The following is a 13245-nucleotide window of genomic DNA, read 5'->3' as shown; positions in this document are numbered from 1 at the left end:
AAAGGACCACTAACTGAGCAGTTCGTCTTGAATTCTGTATTGTATTAGCCAGCAGATTATCCTTTTCCAATAATGCTGTTTCCTCACTGGTGAAATACGACGAGGCTGAGTGGTTCATTGACTCAGCTGTTACCTGGACCGGCGTTACTGTGAGTAACAAACGCTTGCGCGAACGCTTGGCGTTGGTAGTCTGGAGGGATTGTGAAATGCAGTTCTAGTAACACTCCCCTTACCTTGAGTAACACGGGGAACATTTCTGCAAGGGCTTCTGTTCTGTTTCCAGGACCAGTGGAAGATGAAAATGGTTCATTCCTGTTGGTGAAGGGAACAGAAAGTGTTCTTACAGTTTTTAAGCAGGCTGAAATGTATAGGCATGACCGATTGTTTTCAGGAACTTTGGGTGGTTATTTTTAATAATGATCAAATTGAGTTTTAGCAAAGGTGTGGCTTCCCACATGCTCTTGCACCCTTGTGTCACTTTTCACTTGAATGGCAAAACACAGCCTAAAAGCTAGGAGGTATCACCATCTTTTTTTTTTTTTTTTGAGACAGTGTTTCACTGTGCCGTTCAGTCTGGCCTTGAACTCACTTGGTAGCCTGCCTGTCCTCAACTCCAGTGGTCCTCCTCCCTGAGCCTCCTGAGTGATGGGATTACAGGCATGTACCACCATGCCTGGTGTGCCGCTATGCCTGGGTCACCTTTTTTTTTCTTTTTTTTGAGGCAGGGTCTCACTCTTTAGCACAGGCAGGCCTTGAACTGGCCTTAAACTTACAGGGATCCTCCTGCCTCATCGTTCTGAGTGCAGGGATTACAGGCCTGTGCTACCAGACCTGGCTCCTGGGTCACCATTTTAATCCGTATTTGGTTTCCTTAATACATCATAGGCTTGAGATATGAGAGCTGAGTGGTTGAAACAAATCTGTTGGTAGACTCTCAGTCTTATTTGCTGTACTTTTTATTTTGTTAAGAGGTTTGAAAACATGATAAGCCATAGTTTAGATGTTATCACACTGCCTCATTCTTGGTTTTAGAGGAACTTTACAGAGGAAATATTCGTTGATTGACAGCAGAGAAAAAGTACATTGGTTCACCTTCCTGTGTGGACTTGTTCAGTAAGAATTAGTCTGGTCTCACGCAGGGGTTGGATCACAGGAAGTGGTATCACTACATATTTTATGCACAGATTCAAATCAAAGATACGGTAATCTTCCTTGAAAACAATACATTTTTTAAAAATTCTGTTTTTTTCCTTCTGTTTCCAGATTTATGAAATTACTTGCATAGATCCTGAAATAGCGTTGTACTTTATTGCCACCTACCTTGGCTTCTTTTCGAGATGACCCACCCGATGTTTTAGAGAAATTAATTTCCTTTTCTACATTTTACAGTTGTTTTTCTCTGTGGTTCTACATTAACAGTTTCAATTTATAGAATTTTGAATTCTCTTGTACATTCTGTTTAGTGACTAAGGAGCCCTGTGTAAGGAGTTTTTCCTCTTTCATTATGTGGACATGACATTCCTTGGCTTACTGTTTGTTCTGCATCTGTATTTTAGTGTAATCCTAACAAGTTCATTCAAGCAGTGGTTGAACTGAGGTTAAGTGGTATTATGGTTGTTTGGCAGGAGATGGCCATAAACACTCCTTTTAAAACACAGAATGCCCTGGGGTGGCTGTAATACTCAATTGCATAATCACTGATTACATTTTACAAACGCAAGAGTGAGTACATGGGCCACGTACAGTACATCCTCACTGAGAAGTGCCCCTGTGGTGTAGAATCTGCTTTAAAAACCATCTGTAGAGTTCCCCAGAGGGGAACTTCCTTAGATAATTAGATGTTGGGAATAGGTTAAAATGTCACTGGTGTTTTAAATATTATATCTATGAATTCTTCAGTTTGTTACTATACAATCTTCTGTCCTTCCATCCCTTCCTGGTATTTTTGTAACTTGAAAGCTTTTTTTTTTTTTTTTGCCAAAGGTAGCAAATTAATCATATGCCAGGTTCAGACAGTAAAATAGAAATACAAGGTTTGAAATGAAAACAACAGAACCACAAACAAACAAGCAAACCCTTTTTGGTGTGTTTCTTACCACTCCGCAGAGTGGACTGTTTCTTCTGACATTACCGCCATATATCTAAGGACTGTATTTTAACTCCTACGGCTTGCATTTTCAGTTGTGAATTTTAGCTTTAGATTTCTTCATCCAGAGAAAGGGCTTTTGCTCTTCCTTCCCGCTCTTCATCCTCCCAGTGATAATTCTGTCTGTCTTCTGGCGGAGTCCTCCAGTAGAGCGTGGACTGGAGAGGCCGCCTCTTGCCTCGCTCTTCATCCCAGGAGGAGGCAGTGTAGTCTTTGGTCCTTAAGCATTATGTGGTTTTTAATTTGTTTTTGAGATGGTGAATGGCTGTTGGGTTTTGTCAGATACATTCTCTGAACCTTAACTGGTTCTGGGGGCTTTCCAGTGTACTTTGTGATGTGGCATATTATATGGGTTGATTTGCAAGCGTTAATCCAACCTTGTATTGGTAAACTACCTGTTTATGGTGTACCTTTTTGTGTATTATTGTGTCTGGTGTGCTTAAAGTCTTTAAATATTTTTCTGTCTATATTTAGGGATACTGGACTATAATTTTCATATTGTAATTTTTATAATCAGATTTTGGTTACAAGCATTGCGCTAGCCTTACAAAACGAATCCTTCTATTTCCTGCAGAAGTTTGTGTGATATGGGTGTTACTTAGTTTTTGAAAGTTTTATAGAATGTACCAGTAAAACCATCTGGATTTGGAATTTTCATTTTTGGAATATTTTTGATAGCAGATTCAATTTCTTTAAAAGATAGAGGATATTTAAATTTATTCTTTCTGGTATCAATTTTTTTTTTCTTTTTGAGACAGGGTCTTGCTATGCAGTTCAGGCTGGCCTTTGAGCTCACTTTGTAGCCCAGACTGGTCTTCAACTTGCAAGATCCTCCTGCCTCAGCCTCCTGAGTGCTGGGATTACAGATATGTGTCACCACGCCTGGACTCATTTTTTTTTTAAGGTAGGATTTTGCTCTGTAGCTCAGGCTGGCCTCCAACTCTCTGATCCTCTTGCTGCAGCCTCCATTCTTGGCTGGGTCTCAGTTTTGATAGGTTCTGTTTTTAAAGACATTTGTCCATTTCATGTAAGTTGAGTTTGTTGGCATAAAGTCAATATTATTTTCTCTTACTGTCTAAATTGTCTAAGGTATGTCTTTTTTTAAAAATCATTTTTAATATTGATGACTTGGGTTTTTGTTTTTTTAAAAAAATTGGCTTTACTAGAGTTTTGTCAGTTTTTATTTTTTTAGTTAGTTTGGTTTTTATTTATTTATGTATGTATGTATTTTTTGAGGCAGCTCTCCCTGGGTAGTCCAGGCTGGCCTTGAACTCATGGTGATCCTTCTACCTTCACCTCCTGAGTGCTGGCATTACAGGCATGTGCGCCATGCCCAGCCGTTGATTGTTGATTCTTTTTTTTTTTGGCATGGGGAATCAAACTTAGGACCTCGAGCTTGCCAGGCAGGCGCTGTGTCCTTTGAGCTATATTCCCGGTTGTTGATTCTTTTAAAGATTAATCTCTAGGCTTTATTAATATTTTGTCTGTTTCCTTTCTATTTTATAGACTTCTTTATTATTTTCATATTTAAAATTTTCATGTTTTAGATACTGTTTTTCATTGGGTCATTGTGGTAAATGTTTATTTTCTTTATTAAACACTTGAAATTATAAATTTCCCTGTAAGCGCCTTCTTAAATTGCATCCCGTAAGTTTCCCTCCCTCCGTGTCCTTTCCTCCGCCTTGCCGCTCCAGCCCTCGCCGCCTCCCTCCCCTCCCTTCTGCGTGATTGTGTCCTTGTCCTTGTCTTCCAGTAATTATGTCTGTCTCGCTTCATGTATTTGGAGAAGCAGACAGTGATCATTCTTGTGTCTTAGTCGTCACTTTGCGTGGTGGGGGCGGGCATCGCTTCTCCGGGCTGGAGGAGGAGCGTCTTACTTGGAGCCCCTCTGTGACCTGGTTCCTCGTTTTCCAGCCTCAGGCCCGAGGTACAGTAGTTCAGGTTCTGAGACTTGCTTTCTCCTAGTGCCTTCCTCTCCCACTTGGCCTCGGCTTCGTCGTTGCTAAATCAAGTTTCCAGGTGTATGTACATTGCTTTTCCATCTTTCAGAATTTTGTTGGTCTGTCTCATTGGCTGTTGTCTTTATTTACCCCATTTTTCTTTTATGTTAGTTATTGTCATTTCTGAAGGGAAGAGTGGTAAGCATGAGCCATTTTTGTTCTATAGTGTCTTGGTTACTTTTTTCTCCTTACTGAGACAAAATACCTGACACCCAGAATTAAGGAAGGAAAGGTTTATTTTGCTCACAGTCTGTGGAGGTTTCAGTCCATAATCAGCTGGCTCCAAGGCAGGGTGGTGCATGGCAGAGGGCAACAGTTCATGGCAGCAGAAAACTGTAAAAGCAGCAAGAGCCAAAGGGGGAAGCAGCTGGAAGAGCGAGCTTGTCTCCCTCCTCTATCTTGTATGTTGTATGCTGGCTGCCTGCCCCAGGGCGGGGGTCGCACTCACACCCACAATCCCAGCACTGGACCGGGGGTCAGTCATAAACTCTAGAAGCCCGCCCCGTGCCGGCATGAGGCTTTGGGGGGACATCCAGACACAAACCATAACGCAGGGAATTGTTTTAGTGAATTTATTTTAAGCTTTTTAACTGACATGCATTGTTGTTAACTTAGTCTTCAGGCTATAAGACACTATTTCTGTGTTACGCGTTTTCGTTACTTTTTATGCAGTATTGGGGTGTTTATTTTCTTTGTGCACAATTCGTTAAGCAGTGTAGACATTTTTCACTTTGTAGAGTTCATAGAACTGTCATTTTTTGTTGAGCTAACAATTGCATGAAATGTTAGATGACTGACTTTTTTGTTACAATATTCTTTTAAGTACTTCTTTTTAAATGAACATATCAGCCTGTTATGTAGCATAGAGGTTTCCTTGACCTGGGATGTAGAAGTTACTGAGTTCCTGGCTTTTGTTTATCTGTGTGAGTCATTTAAATACACTGCCCGTTTCTTTACCTGGAAATGGGAAGTGTAAAGTTTGCACTTGTTAAGGGTGTCATACCTGTAAGATAAGAAGCAGGGAAGTGTTTAAACATTGGTGAAGTGGGGCCTGTGTGGAGGGTGTTGTGTGAACTGATTAACGTGCTCTTGGCTAGTGAGGAATTACGCTGTTTGTTTTTATGCTCTTTGGTAATGGACTGCTGCTGGTAAACAGCTATCAGTTGAATGTTTGTGGCATTAAACTTGCCCTGTGCTTTGTAAAACGGTTTCATAATTCCTTCATACCCAGATGTAGCCCTGCACGAAGATAGAATAGTCTAAGCCTAAATGCTCACTTAACCCGTGGGAATTTACTGGGCTCTGCGCTGTTCCGTGTTGGACCTGGTATTGTGGAGTGTCTCCCGAAGACTCCTGATGAGTGTCTGTGCTGTCACTGACATGATACCTGAAGATGTCTTGCGGTTCTGCTATGCCAGCTCCGTTTAGTAAGAACAGGACTTCAAGGGAATAAGGTACAAGTGCGTTAAATTTTTTCAAAGGGAGGATAAACTAAATCTGAAACCCGTGTGTCCAGAACGTTAGGCCTTCTTAGAGGGCAGTAGCTGTGAACCATGGAGGAAAGCAAAGAGGTAATTTTCAGCAGAGTAGGGATAATATGACCACTTTACAGTGCTTTTGGATCTAGTCCTGTTTGATCTCTGAATTATCACGGTACTTACATGGTTGTGTTCATATTCAAGCATGAAATTGGTGGGACTTGGTGACCAGAGATGTGAGTACTAGCAGCTTAGCAGACTCTTACGCTGTTCCTGTAAGCCTCTTAAAGCAAGTTTCAGAAGTGAAGAAAATGGAGGTTTTCCCGTAATTGGGAGAACTGGGCGAAAATAGAGTATTAATCATTTCTTTTACTGGCGTAACATAATTGGCATATGGACAAACAGAAACGCATTCATTAATGTAAGTCAGGGTTTGGAAGCTTCTCCTCAGGCTTCGTAATTGGAAGGAAGTAGATTTTAGTGAAAATGGTAAATTTGTAGTGGTTTTGTAAATTATGGAATAGTGGTAATTAATACATTAGAAGTTATTTTTTAAAAAATAGAGCTCTGTAACTGTGACCTTTTATATTTGCTAATATAAGAGTTAAACAGTTCTAATGCTTTAAAAATCCTGTGGATTTTGATTTTAGAAGCCATCGCAGTGTATTGCCTTTGCATATGATTGGTTGATTCTTGAAATGTTCAAAATACATACTATTGTGAGATACGCTTATTATTGAATTGAGGTATTACTGAATTTGGTAATTTGTTGGCAACTACGGTGTGTCAGTTTTGTAGTTTTAAGATGATTCTTTATGCTGGTCAGGTTGCTTTTCTTGGTGCCCTTGTCCCTGTGAATATATATCTGGTATGATAACTTTGCTTTCTTATGGCCAGTTCCATTTCTGGGGGGAGATCCATGACAGCCATTGTGATACTTTGGAAAAAACACTATTACATATACATATTTCAAGGACAGGGCAGGGCTACTTGAATTGTTTTACCTCTTACCTTGTTGTTAACCTTAATTTTTGGAGGTTCTCCTTTTAGAAAAGATTAGTACTTGAAGACAGTCTTTGAGTGTGTTTAAATGTGTTTTCTCTTGTCAAGCCAATCCTAGTTAACCTTTTTTTCCTGCTGCTGCTTAGAGTTTAGGATTTGAGTCAACCAGTCCTTAGCCATAGTTGTGTTGCTGACTTAGGTCGGTGTCAGAGGTGCATAGTGATTCAGGGCTAAATGCTGTACCTTTCAGTGGCTTTCACTGGGGAGGGGGGCTCCAAACTTACGGGTCCTATGTGGTTTGCTATTGAGACTTGTATTGTGTAAGTCAAATGTTGGTAAGGTGGTAGGCTAAAGAGCAGTTATTAGACATGGTAGGCTTTCAGATCTGAAGAAGGAAGGAAAATATTGCTATGGAAACCTGGTCCCACCTTTTGTAAATATGTAACAGCAAAGCAACAATAGCCTAAACAAATTTACCTTTGAACTTGTTCATGGGATTTGGAGGAGAGCAATGCCAAGGTGACTTGGTTTTAGCATTTGTCATTTGCCGTAAGAACATCTTGGTCATCCCTTTTCTTTAGGACACATAAGTGAGCACTGGAGTGAAGTCACTCTGGGTTTCCTCTCTGGATGAGGGATTTTATTAGCAAGAATCAATTGATAGATGTTATAGCAATTTTATTTTATTTAAAAAATTTTTAAATTTTGTTAAAAAACAAAATTTTATGATAAAATAGTAGAATAACAATAGTTAATATACTGTTTTGTTATCCTCAAAGTAGTTACCAGTACAAGATACAGGCATAAAATATTTTCCAAATGATACTAGCACAGACCTTTCGTAGAAACTAATAGTATAATTGTCTTGTATTTTTTTTTTTCTCTTTTCCCTTCCTTCCTTCCTGCTTCCCCATCCTAGTTCCTCTTTCCTTTTGAATAGTTTCTTCCCATTTCATAATATCTGTTGTACATTTTGGTCCTTACTTACTTTTTCAGTTTCTCATACCGGGGAGACAATACAATGTTTACATATGTGAGTCTGCGTTATTTCACTTAAAAGTATGATCTCAAATTGCATCCATTTACCTATAAATGTCTCAAGTTTTATCTTTATGGCTGAGCAGTACTCCACTGTATAAAAATACCGTATCTCTTTTATTCATTCCTCAGTTGATGGGCATTTGGGTTGTTTCTAAGATTTAGCTATTACAAATTGTGCTGCTATTAACATGGGTGCACATATGTCTCTGTGGTATGATATTTTTAATTCTTCTGGGAAGATACCCAGAAGGGGAATAGCTGGTTCAAATGGGACCTTTAATCCTAGATTTTTAAGGAATCTCCACACTGATTTCCACAGCGGTTGCACCAATCTGCATTCCTATCAACAGAGGAGAATGGTTCCTTTCTGCCCATAGCCCCTCCAGCATTTGTTATCAGTTGATTTTTTGATAATAGCCATTCTTTCTGGGGTGAGATAGAATCTCACTGTTGTTTTAATTTGCATTTCTTGAATGACCAATGATGTTGAACATTTTTTCATATATTTATTTGCCATTTATATTTCTTCATCTGAGAAGTGCCTATTCATCTCAGATCCTCATTTTTGAATTGGGTCTTTGAATTTAGGGAGGCCTGAGTTTTTCAATTCTTTATGTGTTCTAGATATAAGTCCTTTGTGAGCCAACTGGCTATAATTTTTTCCCACTCTCTGGGTCATCTTTTCACTCTGTGGGTAGTTTCTTTTGTTGCACAAAAGCTTTTTAATAAGGTGAGATCCCAGTTGTTGATTCTTTGTATTGCTCCCCTTTCAGTCTGGGTTTTGTTCATGAAGTCTCTGCCTACACCTGTATCTTTGAGATTTCTGCCTGTTTTCTCTTCCAGTAGATTTAGTGTTTCTGTCTTAATATTTAGATCTTTGATCCATTCTGACTTTAGTTTCATGCATGGTGATAGACATGGGTCTAGTTTTAGTCTTTGGCATGTGGAAAGCCAGTTTTTCCAGCACCATTTATTGAAAAGGCTATGTTTTCCCAGTGAACATGTTTGGCTGCTTTGTCAAAGATAAGGTGTCTGAGTGTGTTTGGGGCTTGCATCTGCATCTCCTGTTCTGTTCTACTGATCCTCAGGCCTAGTGCTTTTTTTGCAGATACCGTGCTGCTTTTATCACAGTAGCTTTGTAGTTTAATTTCAGGTCTGGGATTATGATGCCCCCTGACTTGCCTTTGTGTTCCACAACTGCTTTGGCTATTCTAGGTCTTTTCACTTCCAAATGAATTTTAGGATTGTTATCTCTAGATCTGTGAGGTATGCCAATGGTATTTTTATTGGATTTGCATTAAATCTGTATAGCAGTTTTGTGAGTATGGCCATTTTCATTTTATTGGTTCTTCCTATCCAAGAACAAAGGATATCTTTCCATTTTTTGATACCCTCTTCAATCTCCTTTTTTAGGGTACCGTAAGTTTCACTGTACAGATCTTTTACATCCCTTGTTAAATTGATTCCTAGGTATTTCATTTTGGGGGGATGCTATTGGTTTCCGTAAGTTCTCTCTCTCTCTGAGTTTGTTGCTTGTGTACAGAAATGCTCTTGATTTTTGAGGTTTGACTTTATATCCCGCTACACTACTAAATTTGGATAGTAAGTCTACAAGTTTTTTGGTAAAGTTTTTAGGTCCTCTATGTAGAGTATCATGTCATCTGCAAATAATGATGTTAACTTCTTCCTTTCCTATCTTTATTTCTTTTATTTTTTCCTCAGGTCTAATTGCTCTGGCTAATGTTTCTAGAACTATATTTATAGGAGCAGGGATAGTAGATACCTTTGTCCTGTTCCTGATTTTAGAGTGAAAGCTTTCAGTTTTTGACTATTTAATACAATGTTAGCTGTTGGTTTGTTGGAGTTGGCTTTTATGAGATTGAGGTAAAGACCACTTATTCTAATTTTCTATAGGGTTTTTTATCCTGAATGGGTGTTGGACTTTGTCAAATTCTTTTTCTGCATCTATTGAGACGATCATGTGATTTTTTTTTTTTCCCTTTGGATCTGTTAATGTGGTGTGTTACATGTGTTGATTTGCATGTGTTGAACTGTCCCTGTATTCCTGAGATGAATCCTACTTGATCATGATGTACAGTCTTCTTGATGACTTGCTGCGTTCTGTTTGCTAGTATATTACGAAGTATTTTTGCATTCATGTTCGTTAGGGAGATGGGCCTCTTTCTTGGTTGGGTTTATCTCTGGTTTTGCAGTCAAGGTAAAACTTGCTTCCAGAAATGACTTTGGAAGTACTGCATCCCTTTCAGTTTCTTTAAAGAGTTTCAGCTTTAGTGGCATTAATTCTTTCTAAATTTCTTGTAGAATTCAACAGTGAATCCATCCGGGCCTGGGCTTTTCTTTGTTGGTAAATTTATAATTACATTTTCAGTTTCATTCGGTGATATCAGTTTATTTAGAATTTTTATATCTTCTTGATTTAGTTTTGGCAATTTAGTTGTGTGTAGGAATCTGTCCATTTCTTCTGTGTTTTCCATCCTATTAGAACATAGGTTTTCATAGTAAGTATTGCTGGACGTAGTGGTGCATGCCTGTCATCCCAGCACTTCGGAGGCTGAGGCGGGGGATCATTGTGAGTTCAAGGCCAGCCTGGGCTACAAAGTGAGCTCAAGGCCAGCCTAAACTGCATAGCAAGACCCTATCTCAAAAAGACAAAAAAACAAAAAACAAACAAACAAAAACATAGTAAGTATTGATGTTCTCCTGGATTTATGTAGGATCCATTGTGATTTCCCCCTTTTCACTCCTAGTTGCTTGATTTTGTGTTTTTTCTTTCTTCTTTGAATGAGGGTGGCAAATGTTTTATCAACTTTATTCTTTCAAAGAACTTTTCAATGCATTGATTCCTTGTATTCTTTTCTTAGTCTCTATTGCATTCATCTCTGCTCTTTATAATTTCCTCCCTTGTATGAGCTTTGGGTTTGATTTATTCTTTGTTTTGTAGAAGTTTGAGATTCTACAAAACAAACATTAGGTTGTTTATTTGAGCTTGTTCTGTTTTCTTGATGTGTGAGTTCATTGCTATAAACTTCCCTCATAGGACAGCTTTCATTCTGTTCCATGAATTTTGTTATGTTGTATTGATATTATCATTTAATTGTATATACTCTTTAATTTCGTCTATTTCCTTTGTGATTTATTAGTTGTTCAGAAGGGTATTGTTTAATTTTCACGTGTTCATGTTTTCATGGTTTCCTTTGTCATTGATTTCCAGTTTCCTTGTGCTATGGTCAGATAGTATGCATAGCATAATTTCAGTTCCTCTACATTTACTTAAACATGTTTTGTCAGCTAATATATGATCTGTTTTGGTGAATGCCCTATATGTAGCTGAGAAAAATGTGTATTTGGATGTTTTGGGGCATAACACTGTAGACATCTATCAAGTCCCATCTGTTCACAACTTGGTTTAATTCTAATATTTGTTGATTTTTTTTTTGGGCTGGTTGAGTGGGCATTACTGTCCCCCACTACAATTGTGTTAGTGCTTACCTGGTTTTTCATATCTGTTAATATTTGTTTATGTAGTTGGGTGACCCTGTGTTTGGTGGGTATATATTTATGATTGTTATGTCTTCTTCTTGGAGTTTTCCCCTAATGAGTATGTGATGACCTTCTTTGTCTCTTGATCAGTTTTGGCTTAAAGTTTGCATTGTATGTAAATAGAATAGCTATCCGTGCTGATTTTTGGGTTTCTGTGGCATGGAGAATTGTTTTGTAGCCTTTGACTTTTAGTCTGCAAATTTCTTTTTGCATTACATGTGTTTCTTGAATGCAGTATATTGTTGGATCTTGCTTCTTGATCCATTGTGCCAGTCTGTTTCTTTTGATTGGTCAGTTGAGACCATTTACGTTGATGGTTATAACTGCTGTATATTGGTTTTTCTTATTCATGTTGTTCCCCTGTTGTTCGTTTCCTGTCTTTCTGCTCTTTTTAACAGCTTGCCTTTCCTGGTGGCTTCTTTCTGTTGGTTTTCCTGTGTTGGTGGTCTTCATTATATCTTTCTAATATATCTTTCAGAGCCTTCTGTAGAGCTGGTTTGGTGGTCATAAATTTCTTCAGTTCTTTGTCATGGACGTATCTTATTTTTTCATTAACATTGAAAGGTAGTTTTGCAGGGTACATCAGTCTGGGCTGAAGATTGTTTTCCTTTAGGACTTGAAATACTTCACTCCAAGCACTTCTTGATTTGAGGGTTTATGTTGAGAAGTCTGCTGTGATTCTTCTGATGGTTTTTCCTTTATTAGTGATGTTTCTTTGCTGTAGCTGCTTTTAATATTTTGTTTTTGTGCTGAACTTCTGAATCTTGATCATTACATACCTTGGTATAGATTTATTTTGGTCATGGTTATTTGCTATTCTATATGCTTCCTTTATTTGTATGTAAAGTTCCTTATCCATGTTTGGGAAGATTTCTGCCATTATTTCTGTGAAGAGATTTTTTTTTAAATAGTTTTTGCTGTGTCTCCAGTTTTCTCACTGATTCCAGTCAATCTTATGTTATTCTTCTTTGCTTCATCCTGTAGCTGTTGGATTGATTTTTTATGGTCTCTTGCTATTTTTAAGATATCTTTCTTTTTCTGGTAACTGATCATGTTTCTGTCTTCTAGGTCTGATATTCTGTTCTTGCCTTCATTCAGTCTGCTGATTGTACTTTTGGTGGAGTTTCTAATCTCCTGCATTTCTGTTTGAATCTGTTTCTTTGCTTCCATTTCCTGTCTGTTTTTTAATTTTTTTTTTTTTTTTTTGTCTTTTTGGGATAGGGTCTCACTATGCATTTTAGGCTGGTCTTGAAGTCGCTTTGTAGCCTAGGCTGACCTCGAACTCCAAATGATCCTGCTACCTCAGCCTCCTGAGTGCTGGGATTGCAGGAGTGTGCCACCACACCTGGCTTCTTGTCTCTGATTGGTATTCATGGTTTTCACCCTTTTTGTTTTGCTGAGGTCCTTTATTTATCTGTGTTTGCTTTGATGTCTTTTATTTTGATGGTCATTTCTTTCTGCACCATAGAAGTTACTTTTTCTGTGGCCTCTTCCAATTGTTTTTTTCACTTCTGCTGCTATCACTTCAGAGATTTCCATTTGTTGGCTTCAGATTTCCTTTTTCTCTTTGTATTCTGGACTTGTCCTGGGTGGGCTGGCCTTTTGGAGTTGCATGTTGTTCCTTCATCTTACCACTTTCTATTTTATTTTGTTTTCTGTGTTGATGCTTCTTGATGTCTAACGTTAGATAGCTTTATCACTGATGTTGAGGCTTTCCTTGGAGGTGTCTGTTCCTCTGGATGTCTCCTCTCAGCAGCACTGCTGTTCTGGGGTAATGGAAGAAGGAAGAAGTGTGGACTACTCTGTGTTCACTGGCGCTGCAGTCCCGGGGCAATGGAGGAAGGAAGGAGCTCAGACTTACTCTCCTGCTGCTGGCACCACCATCCCCGTGACAGTCAGGCCTATCGTTGTTGCTTAATGAGGACGTAATTCTCACATGAGTGAAAGGCAGAGCACTGAATTTTCAGACTGCACTCTGATTTGTTTTTCTCCTTTCTTTTGAAGTTACAGGTGTTTG

General features: G+C 38.6%; 1 protein-coding gene across 7 annotated transcripts in view; it reads left to right on the top strand.

Annotated features, from left to right (window-relative positions):
* The window catches only part of Sipa1l1 (signal-induced proliferation-associated 1 like 1), a 362523-nt gene that overhangs the window by 34815 nt on the left and 314463 nt on the right, over positions 1 to 13245 (top strand). Inside the window, exon 1 of one of the 7 annotated variants that reach the window (XM_013507169.1) lies at positions 5582 to 5600. The exons of the other annotated variants lie outside the window; for them this stretch is intronic. The gene's annotated coding sequence lies outside the window, so the exon portion shown is untranslated. Of the gene's footprint in view, positions 1 to 5581; positions 5601 to 13245 lie in introns of those variants that run through there. 7 annotated transcript variants of the gene reach the window in all.

Source organism: Chinchilla lanigera, unplaced genomic scaffold (genome assembly GCF_000276665.1).
Source record: "Chinchilla lanigera isolate Chin_1 unplaced genomic scaffold, ChiLan1.0 scaffold00122, whole genome shotgun sequence".
NCBI classification, from domain to species: Eukaryota; Metazoa; Chordata; class Mammalia; order Rodentia; family Chinchillidae; genus Chinchilla; species Chinchilla lanigera.
Note: the sequence above shows the minus strand (reverse complement) of the source record. Positions and strands in the feature narration are given on the sequence as shown.